The sequence below is a fragment of the Sarcophilus harrisii genome, chromosome 2 (genome assembly GCF_902635505.1).
Source record: "Sarcophilus harrisii chromosome 2, mSarHar1.11, whole genome shotgun sequence".
Classification (NCBI taxonomy): domain Eukaryota; kingdom Metazoa; phylum Chordata; class Mammalia; order Dasyuromorphia; family Dasyuridae; genus Sarcophilus; species Sarcophilus harrisii.
Window position 1 is genome coordinate 148,646,964 of NC_045427.1, and position 12,423 is coordinate 148,659,386.

Genomic DNA, 12,423 nt, shown 5'->3' on the forward strand with positions numbered 1-12,423 from the left:
TTCTTTGTCAATCTTCCTTTTGATATTTCATGTCTAGAATTGTACAAAATAATCTAGATGTAGTCTGAACAAAACAGACATAACAGTACGAAGATATGCAGTCCCAGATTGTGTGTATTTTTAAAAGAAGTTTATGGTACTCTTGTCTCATATTAAACTTTTGCTCAACTAAAATACCAATATAATTTTCATGTAAACTCCTACCAAATCACTTCTATCCACTATTGTGCTATTGCAACAGATTTTTTAATGCTAAACACAATTTCAGATATTTGTCTATTCTTTGCAAGTACATCTTAAAACAATTAGACTATTGTTAGTCAATTTAATGCCAGAGAAGATATCTGGCATGCCAAATTCAGGATAAGCTAGGAAAGGAAACATAGATAATGCCACAGTATAATTGAGTTTGCTTGAAAATATTCACTGGCTATCAATTGCCTACTGAAAAAAATATTGTCTCCTAACATTCCAGGACCTCCACATTCTGGCTCTAATTTTCCATTCCAGAATTATTCTGGGATACTCTACGGTAGGTCAAGCTACATCACTCCACTATTCTCTAATCTCATCTTTTTCATTTCAACCCCTTTAGCTTACAGATGAAAAGTGTAGGCAGAGATATAGAATGATATTCCTAACTGCTAACTTCTGCCTTTGCACATGATGCCCCATCCATGCCCAGAACAGGTTTGTCTGCTCCATTTCCTGCCTACTAATGTTGCTCCTAAGACCCAGCTTAAGAAATGACTTCCTTTCCTGATAATCCATGCCAGAAATATCTTCTTCCTTGAATCTCTCATATTACTCTTTCTGACTTCACTTATGATTTTAATCATTTTTTAACTTTTGTTATAGTATCTGTGTACTGGAGATTTTTCATTCAATTACTAGATTAAAAACTCCAGTACATGAATAATAATAATTAACAAATATATAGGGCTGTAAGGATTGCAAAGTATATTGCACTTCTTAACTTATTTGATCTTCTCTACAATCCTTTAGGTAACTATTATTATTCCCATTTTACATATGAGGAATCAGGTAAGAAAGACAAAAATGACTTTCTGAGAGTCACACAGCTAGCGAGTGTCTGTGGCAGGATTCAACCTAAGGTCTTCCTGACTCCAAGTCTTGCACTCTACCCATCACATCCAATCCATAATTCCACTTTATTGCTCCTTAAATATGTTCATGAAATATATGGATTTTCTGCTTTATGGCCCCAGTGCCAAGAATAGAAACTTGCACTGCTTGAAATATAATATCCAAGAAACTAAGAATCAGGAATTCTTTAAGTCAGTAAAATAAAAAGAAAAAAGGTGGTTTATTTTTTAATAGGATGTGACTAATCATAATTTCTTTTTGAAGGTAAATTGGATTCTGTTGGCCACTTCTAATTCCCATTCTCCCCTCTACATGTGTATGAACATGCATGTGTGTGCACATGTGAGCGTGTACACACACACACACACACACACACATACACACACACACTCCTAAAAGAAATTGGCCAGATTATGTCCAGGAACTCAACAAGTAGCCTGATAAGGGGGCAATACTTTACCATTAAACATTCCATCCAGCCAAAAGAATGAAGCATGACCCTCCCTTCTTCCAAATGATATAGAATATAAGCCAATATGGATGGATCCTCAAAAATTTCAGATTAAGGAAAACTTTTACTGTGTTTTTATAGCATGATTAGTCTACCCACTACTCTAATGAGTAGCTACTATCTTAACTCTACATTTGCTAAGCATTTGGGCAGACAAAAGATTATGTAGCTGACAAGATTCCATGTCTGCTTTCCAAGAACAAATCTAACTAAATCTGGAGATATCCAGTAATAGTAAACTGTCCCCTTACTGATTCTTTAGACATTGAGGTCCCAGTAAGCACAAAAGAATCCTAAACTCGATGAGATTTCCTTCTACTTCCATCACTATGATGAAGTAGCAGAAAAGGGAGGGGGAAATGGAAAGAATGACACAGTTTTGAAACACCTACAAACCCTATTTTGTACTCTACATATGAGATCTTTGTCTCCAAATGAGGAAAAAAAATTTATAAAGAGTTCCCATATCTCCCTCAACCCATTCCATCCACACAACTCACAGCAAAGGGAAAGGTCTAGATGTACTTTCATATCATGACTCTGCATCTTTCTAGTCCTCAGAAAAACAGGTTAAATTATGATATTCTCAGGAAAAACTTTGGGTCAGGGCACAAGCCAAAAGAGATTTTTGAGAGAAACACTACCAAATGGAATCTCATTCATGAGGACTAATACCTTTAGTTCCAAGCCATAGGTTCTACCTTTGAAACTTTTAGAATCTAGATCCATGGGGTTCTATCTGTTTTGTCACTGGGCTCTTTAAAATATACTCTCCCCTAAAATTGAGGATACTTATCAGACTATGTCCAACTTTTTCCTACTTTATCATGAACTCTAAGATGGTATAACCCCTACCTCCCAAGCTTTTCATTTTCAACTCATGTAGTGATCCTTTCTTATTGGCCAGAATCAATTATAGAAGTTCCCCTCATTCCTTTCTCTATTATATTTCTATCAGTAATATTGTCTCTGTTTCTCCCTCTTCTGATTCTTACCCACATGCATTTCACTGTGTTTTGTCTGTCCTTTTGAATAAATTAAGCACTAACTCCCTTCAAACTCCCATAATTCATTACTGTAGGAATGAAATAATTCTTTCCACCTCCCCCATCTGGTCCTAGGCTGGCCTCATCTAACCTTTAGTGAGACTTTAGAAATAGTACACAGAGGGCCAAAATTTAAGTTCCTACAAAAAGCTTGTCCAAACACTGCCAAAAGACTTGTTTCTTCATGCTCAGTGTAGACAAGAGCTTGTTTGTTTTGGCAAATATACACACACAAAGTTGATGAAATTGAATGTGACAATACCATATGTCAAGCTTAATACCAGCCTTTCTTAAGGTCAGAAAAAAACTAGGCTGGAAAAATACCCCCACCACCCATCAAATCTCTCTTCTTACATTTTCCAAAAGGAAGGGAGAAGAGTATTTATTTAGCTCTTTTTGTATGTTTGACAACCACCTGGTCACAAGAGAATATCTATTAATGAAGAGAAAATATCACTTCCCTTTTCTGGGCCTTAGTTTTTCATCCACAAAATGGTATTAATCAATCTCTAAGGTCCTTTCTAATTCTGACATTCTATGAGCTTATTTGATTTAATAGAACTTAACAGGTGATGTGCTTAAATAAAAATGGCTACTTGACTCAAAGAACCATATCCTTTATTGTAGTCACTCTTGCTAAAAAAAAAAAAAAAAAAAAAAAAGCAACAATGAACATGGAAAAACACCTTTTTCTAGCTAATTTCAGTATAGCAGCAGAGATGCTAAAAGACAAATGAAAAGATGTTGTTGGAACTACAATACAACCAACTCAATAAGAAAAGACTTCCTGGTGACCAGAGATATAACTAACAATTCTTCTATCTAAAGCAAAGACAAATTCAGTTGGAGGTTGTTCAGAATCATGGAAGAGACCTCAGACTTTGGAATACAAAGCTCTATGAGGAGATTTGCCCAGAACTCTGGCCTATTAAAGGGAAACAGAGAGAGGATAACGCAAAGTTACTTCTGACAAAATCACTGATAGAGGGAAGAAGAAAGAATCTGGCTGACAAAGAATATGGGTGAAGCTGCTAAGGATAATTATTCTTGCTAAGTTCAATTGTTTTTACCTACCAATGGAGTATAAGTTCTACTAGCAACCTCTAAATTTTGGTGCCTTAGAGCAAAGAACAAATCACGCCATCCCAGTTATGTTTCTATTTAATAAAAAAGATAAGGCTTAAGTAGCATACTTACATGTAAAACAATTTTAGTCACAGTAGCCTGGACTATGCTTTTAGAATCATTTAGAAGCTGTTCCCATCCTCACTCTGCATGTATCTTCTGTATAATTTAAAATCACACTCAATATGTATACATCAGAAATGGCAAACTATATCATAGATAGTAAAAATTTATTAATATATTCTAACTTAGGGGACATGATTCAACTGAATTTAGTATAGGAAAGTTCAGGGAGTTTTAGCACTAGATGGAACCTTTCAGATAATACAACCAAAACTCTCTATTTTGCAGGTGAAGAGACTGAAACCAAAAATTGCAAGACTTTTTCCCATGTGTGGTGTAGAGAGGATTCTTGTTTAGGAATGTGTTAGATTAACATAGCCTTTGAGGTCCCTTTCAGTTTTGGGTCTGTTTGATTCTGAAACCCTCAAAAGTTCAATAACTTGTCACAGATAATATAATGAGCAAGTGACAGAATTAGGACTTGAAATGGAACTGAACTTTTGAGATTTGTGGTTCAACAACTTTCAAGTGCCTGTAGTAATTGTAACTAAAAAAATTGTCCTAGAGATCTTTATGTGGCGTGTTCTAATAAACAGAATTGAAAGGCATGGAATAAATATAGTCCAAAGTAATTATGTGTCAACTATGTGCCCAACATGGAGAAGAGAAGATATACAAGAAGTATTATAACACATCACCTATTAGGAATCCATCTTTCTGACAGGAACAGATCATCAGGAACACAGTTCAGAATGAATAAATGAAAAAGAATTAATCATTTTAAAAGGATATACTATTTTCCAAGCACTATGGGAATACAAATGCAAGAGTAAAATAGTCTCTAGCCTCCAGAATCTTACCTTCTAATAGGTAGAGTGCTAGATAAGAATGCCAGCCATAGAGATAGAAAGACATCTTCCTGAATTTAAATCCAGTCTCAGACACTTACTAGCTGTGTGACTCTGGACTAGCTGTGTTAACACTTTTTGTCTCAGTTTCCTCATCTGTAAAATGAGCTGGAGAAGGAAATGGCAAATCACTCTAGTATTTTTGCTAAGAAAACCTCACATGGGATCACAAAGTGTTGGACATGACTGAAAAATGATTAAGTGACAAAAAAATGTTTTGGTAAAGTGGTGGACAAAAAAGGGAGTTTTGTCCAGTGAGTCACAGGAATGGTGACCAGAGCCATAGGTTTGTCCATTTTCTTATTTTTCATGGAGACTACCTGAATAGGAAGGCAAGTCTTTTATACATGAAATGGTAATAATATTGCTTTGATTACTATTCCCTCAGGACAAAGTCTAAAAGGAAGTAAGTATAGTATCTAATCTGGATAGGATTCTTCAGAATAGCAAGTTACAGTGGCTGGGAAAATGGCAATATATCCCAAGATCTCCAGAGTGGATGAGTACAATGGATGATTTGGGGCCACCTGGTTGTAGAAAACTAAGAATAAAGCCAAAAAATCCTCTGAGTATTTTTGTGATGTCATCAAAATCTTTTAATAGATCTTATTTCCTTTTTTAAATAGAAATCCTCACTCAGAGCCTATATACTACTATTAGCAATAGTTGACATGGAGAATAACATGAATAGAGATAATTTAAAAATAACTGAGCTTCCTGAAAATCATCATAAAACAAAAATCTTATACTACATTACAAGTAATCATAACAGAAACTACTCAGAACAACTGGAAATAAAAGACAAAGAAAAAATAGAGAGACTCTACTGCTCCCCAGAAATTGGACACTTAAAATATTCAAGAATATGATTGTGGGTCTGCAGTTTGTAAATCTAAAGGGAAAAAAGACTGTAAGTAATCAAAAAAGTTGTGTACTAATGAACTACATTTAGAATCACACAAAATTCATCCATCAATTAGTAAGAATTTTTGCCTATTATATGTTATTATATGTAACTATATGTGTGTAAATAAATATATAAACATAAATATGTATATGTATATAAGTCTATGTGAGAAAATGTATATATTTATACATATACATATACACACATGCACTTTGTCTTCCTGACTTTTGTCTTGCCACTGCACTTTGATGACTCAAGAAGAGAAAGGTGATGAATTTATGCAACTGTGTCTCATCAGAAATAAAGGGGGAACAACTATATGACAGGTATTTTGTTAGCAAATATAAAAGGAAAGGAAAACCCAAAAATAAAGCAAGAAAGATTACAACCAAGAATAACATTCTGAAAAACTTAGCATAGACCCATGGGGAATGGATGGACCTTTAATAAAATCAGTGTCTTCCATAAACATTCCTGTTCAGAAAATCACATCTGGATAAATTCTTTGGAATACGAATGTGAAAAAGAAGAGAAGCCTTTTTCTAGATCTGTCTTAGTAACTTGTAATAGCTAAGTGATATGTATACTTTTTAATGATTCAAATCATTAATATTGAGATAAATGTAAATTAAAGTAGCGCTAAAGTTCTACTTCATATTAAGCAAGGTGGAAAAATAGAAAAAAAAATGATAAATATTGAAGGGGATGCAAGAAAACAGGTACATTTATGTAGTGTTGGTGAACTGGTCTAGCCATTCTGAAAAATGAATTTGGAACTATGCTCAAAAAGGTAGTAAGCTTGCCATATCCATTGAACTCAGTAATGTAACGATTAGGCTCACACTATGAAGAAATCAAAGAAAGAGGAAAATAGACCATGTATACAAAAATATTTACAGTAGCTTTTTTGTAATGGTAAAAAACTACATTTTTGTAGTGGTAAAGAACTAGTTATGGGGTACCCATCAATTAAGGAATGATTAAAAATTATTAACGATGAACTTAATGTAGTACTATTGTGCAATAAGAAATAATGCAAAGAACAATTTCATTGAAATCTGGGAAGACTTTTATGAATTGATGCAGAGTTAAATTAGCTCAACCAGAAGAACAATTTATGAAATAAAAGCAAGAAGACAAATTTGAAAGATTTAAGAAACTCATCAATAATACCAACCATTATTTCAGAATACCAATGACAAGCACACTACCCATCTCCCAACAGAGATGATGAACTCAGGGTGCAAAAAAAACATGTGTATATGTGTGTGTGCATTCATATGTATATATGCATATAATATATGTATGCATCTATTAATATATGCTTATATATAGATATATGCATATTTAATGTGGCCAATGTGGACATTTGTTTAGTTTGATTATATATATATATATATATATATATATATATCCATATATATTATATAAAATACATTCACTTATAATATATTAAATACATTATTTAATATATAATACTATATGTTTAATATAACCAATGTAGAAATTGGTTTTGCTTATATATGCACCTATATATTCATAGAGATAACATCTAATTAAGTATTATGCAATATGATTATTAATTATGACATAATATAATTAATCATATCAAATTGTATATATTTAATGTGGTTGGTATGGACATTTGTTTTGCTTGACTACCCACGTTGGATACAAGAGTTTACTTTTTCCTTTCCTTTTCTGTAAAGGAGGGAGAGAGAATAGATTTTTGTTCATTGAAAAAATTAAATCAAATTTATAAAAGAAATAGTTAAATGATCAAATGTTTGCATACTGAAAGGAGTCTTGACTTGCCCTTGAATTGTTCTTGGCATGTCCATGGTGTAATTAACAATCAAATTATTAATTTAATAATAATTATTATTATTCAGTAAATAACAAATCAAGGAAACAATTTAAATAGGAAAATAATCAATAGGTACACATAGTTTGTATCAATATGGAAAGAAAACAATGTAATCGTGGAATCAAATACAATGACGCTCCAGATATATGAGTTTTATCAGCTAAGCTTACTTTCAGTTCCCATTCTAAAATTAAGGACCTAGTAGCAACAGTAGCAGTGGGAATTCATAAATTTGATCTATATATCATTGGAAAGATTTCCACTCCAATAAGTAAATAAGAAAAAAATCATAATATTTAAATGTGCAAATTCCTTTAGCCATTTGGAGCTGAATGTCCAGAATGATTCATTTCCAGATGATGAGGACTTTTCTTTTTTAAGATGAGGTCCTTACACACAAGGCTTTGAAAGAAAAGTCTTGGTTTGAGAAGGAAAAAAAAACTTCTATATGAAGCATAAAACAACTCATAAGTGATCTATCAGTCATTTGTCTGATGATTCTAAGTGTTTGTTATCTTGAGCCTTTCAATCTAGTCTTACTTATACTATTTGCTTCCTTTAAAAATTATAGAGAATAAAAGTTCAACCCAACTTTCTCATAAATTTTTATTCTTGTTGTTCAGTTATTTAAGACATATCATTCAGTTATTTAAATCATGTATTCATGATCCCTTTTGGGGTTTTCTTGGCAAATATAATGGAGTGGTTTTCCATTTCCTTTTCTAACTCATTTTATGTATCAGAAAATAGAAGCAAACAGAATTATTACAGCCAGTCCAGTGTCACCCAAATAAAGTTCTAAAGTCACATTTGAACTCAAGTCTTCCTGACTCCAGGTCCACCACCTAGCTTGGATTATTATAGAATAAACTAGCAGAATCCAATTTAGTGAGGTCTTTCTATGGTAGTGATTGCACCAATACTCCCATCCTTGAAATGCCATTCTTAAAAAACTGTATTTGGAAAGGAAAAACAAAGTTATTTGGAATTTCCTAGAAACACATCTAATGCAATGACTTCAGACAAAGAATATTAAAGTTTCTAAATGCTGCTCATACCATGAGCAGTTTGCCTTCTGAACCCTTGCAAGATACAATTACATTAAAGAGTTCAGAGATTCATTGAAGTTCTGGTATGTACCATACTGTAATATTTAGAACTGAAAATTAAAGCAATAAATATTTATCAAGGTAGTTCTACATGCAAATTTGCATGTGTGTGCATGCAGGTAGGGTCCTAACAGCTAGGTGAGGATAGGAAAGAATGATCAGGAAGAACTACTGGAAACTATTTATTGCACACTGTTTGCCATTCTACAGTTACTAATACAGGCTTTTGTCTAAAAAGCTGTAGGAGACTGAAAGGTATTTATTCAGTAACAGGAATGTGGGAAATGAACAAGTCAGACAAGTCATGCCCTGTTGGTGGCTCTCAAATCTAACTTCCTAATGACATCCAGATTACCAACACTGACACAGCTGGCTCTCTCAACAGGAATTATGTAATGCATGGAGAACTTGGCAATACTTCCTAGTCACCTCTCGCCCCAAATTAGTACTTCTCACCCTGAGCTTGAATGAAGTTCCTCCATAACTTTTCCTCCTTTTATTTGACTGCTCCCATTTTCTACTACAGATTATTTCCTGTTCCAGTTCTCATCTTTAAATCCAAAGCATCTCCCACACCATTCTCTCTGTCTACAATCCCTTCCCCATTTCTTTGCTCCTGAATCCTATTCTCTCCCAAATTTTAAAAATTTTTTTCAAATTTTTTCACCTTCTTCTCCCTGATGCCTTTTCCTCCTATCTGATCATCTTAATGTCCCCCATCATCCTTCATCCTTTCAACCTCTCCATATACTAAGTAATTAAGAGTCTAGCTTTAGTTGACCAGATAAGTTGGAGATAACTTTATAGCTGGAAGAGGATGTTAGAAATTATTTAACCCAGTCCCTTTTCTTGATATTCAAAGTGTTCCCAAAGTTTTAATACAACTCAAATAGCTTACACTCAGCCTTTTGGGATATCTTATATAAGACCATATGTTATATAGAATACAGAGCCAGGAAAAATGGCTAGTAACTACAGAGAGGAAGATTTAGTCTTTTAGGCTTTACGAAAAACTTCCTAACAATTAGAGTTCAGCAAAAGTGGGATGGGCTACCTAAAGAAGCCATAAGTTGTGCCCTAGTCATGCATCTAGTCTTCAAGTCATGCATCATTTGTCTAATATATTGTTGAAGGGATTCGTGTTCAAGTATGTATTAGACCATAAGTCCCGTGAGTAACCTTTCAAAGCAGAGATAAAATACTTTAATGAAACTGAAGCTTAATAAGTTTTAATAGCCCACCACTACTATTTTATACTTTTGTTCCAGGCTTGTGATCTATTTCCCAAATTTTTTATTATTATACAGATATAACCACTTGATTCCCCTTATCCAATAAACTTTGTTTCCTACTGCCTCCAGGATCAAACATTCAAAAGCCATTCAAAGCCCTTTATTACCAAGCATTTTTTTCCCTAAGCACTCATTTTTCCAAGTCTTCCTATAGGTGACACCCCACTACATTCTCTTCATTTCAATGATACTAGCCTCCTTGAAAGTCATTCCATTTCCTGATTATGGGCATTTTCTATGATTATTCCCCATTCCACAAAAGTTCTCCCTCCTCAGACCTACCTCCTGGCTTCCTTGGCTTCTTGGCTCCTTGAAGTCATTGACTGTTTTTTGCCTTTTTTGTATCTCCTTGGTACAGAACCTCCCACCTAGCAGGTGCTTAATAAATGCTAATTGACTATTACTCTCTCTTCACAATGAATCATGGTAAATTGATGGTAGACAGAACTTTCTACAAATTACCTGACATCACTAAGATACTTATAAAGGGCACCTCCTGAAGGGGATACCAAGAGTAAATAAGAGAAAGCCAACTATACAATTTGATATACTATAATAGAGAAAAAACAGAAAGGGGATGGAAGCATACTAAAAGAAATAGAGAGAAAGCATGAGTTTTAGACAATTCTGCCACTAACCAGCTATGTAACCTTAGCCTATGAAAGTTTATTATACCTTCATTTCACGGAATCATAGCAGATGCCTGGATTATTGAAGTCACTATTTCAATGAAATCATCCATCTATGCCAGATTTGTAATTTACATTCGGAACTCCTTCGTTTATGTGGTCATCAGTCTCTCTCTGCCAAAAGAAGAGCAATTTAGAACTTCTTTCTTGACTTGTGTGAAGGGGAAGCAATTGATACAATTAATCAATGCTCTTTTCCCACTTAGCCTTGATACCTTTATCAGGTGAGAGCATATCTCAATTAAATCAATTGGGCAGAGATGTCAGCTACTTGTGAACAAGGTCTGGGCATCTCCCTGAACAAATCAATCATAGGCTTTAGACCAAGTATGGGAAAAATCCATATCTATTTATAGGTCTTTAAAAGCCATTAGATAGATGTGACATGCAGGAAATATGTTTGGGTTGGTCAAAGATTGTCATCCCCTGAGGGTCATCTACAAAGTATCAGATATTTCAGAATAAGAGATCTATGTATCTGTCAGTTGTAAAGGAGAGCCATTCCAGCCAAACCCCATAGGAAAAAAATTGGTTACTAATGAAGGAAGCAAGCAAGCCTAAATCTCCTTTCTAGTCTCTTCCTTATGAGCTTTGAAAGGCTCATAAGATTTTGAACTTCTCCCAGCATTCTAGCAGTATTCACAGAATACTGATGAGAAAGGATATCAGGACCTGAGACGTGACTAGATGCTAAGAAGAAAAATATATTCAAGATTCTACAGAGTCTAGAAGAAAACCATTTCATATCTAAAGAAAATATCTTGAGGACTCCAGCAACATAACTTCCAGAAACTGAGTTATCTCCTTGATCACATTTGCTCAAAGCTTGAGTCCATTTTTCCCTGGATTCTACATGTTCCCAAGAAAAAGTGGATTACAGACTTCAGGGCATGGGAGAATGATTTATACAGAGTTACTTTTATTATGCCACCCAAGTAAATACCCCTAACTAAATTCTAGCTATGCCTGAATGATTAATAGACAGCAATTGGAATAGCAGGAGGGGATTACACTGGTTGAGGCTCATGAATTATAACTGGAAAACAGCCACTCAAAATTCCCTAAAATACTAAAAAGAGATATATAGAAGCTGTGTTCTAGGGAACCAGCCTGCCAATGTTAGTAGAGTTTGGGAGAGTAAGTCCAGAGTTGATATTACATTTGCTTTAATGATAATTTCATCTTGTGAAAGTTGAAGATACTAACAATGGAAAGTTGTATCAATAGGATTTTCACTAACAAGGAGGAATTAATACCTGGAATGGAAGTTATGGGAACCTTTGTGGAAAGTGGCATTTCCATTTTAAATTCTTTTTGGTAGAAAAGAAGAAAGCTGATTATAGCCTGACATGCACAATAGAGTCTGAAAAAACAAATTCAAGAGTTTACAAAGAAGATATGAAGGATTCCAAAGGGTAAAATTCAGAAGTCAGATTAGGAAGTTCTCAAGAATGAAATGCTAATGATGAAGAAAAGGAAGCTACAAGTATAGATGCAGAAGTCATCAATAATAGGTCAAATTAAGGTCAGATGATAAAGAATGAAAATAGAGTACTAGGTAAGAGCATAGGATTACTGTGCTGCTTGGGGAAAAAAGCAAGAAAGAAGAACTTATTGAGAACCTACTGTATTACAGATACTGTACTAAGTGCTTTACAAATATTCTCATGTGGTTCACTCAATAACCCTGGGAAGTAGATGCTGGATGCTCCTATCAATCCCATTTTACAGTTCAGAAGCAGATAGGAGTTAAATACTTTACCCAGGTTCAGAGAATTATCAAGCATCACAAACTGGAT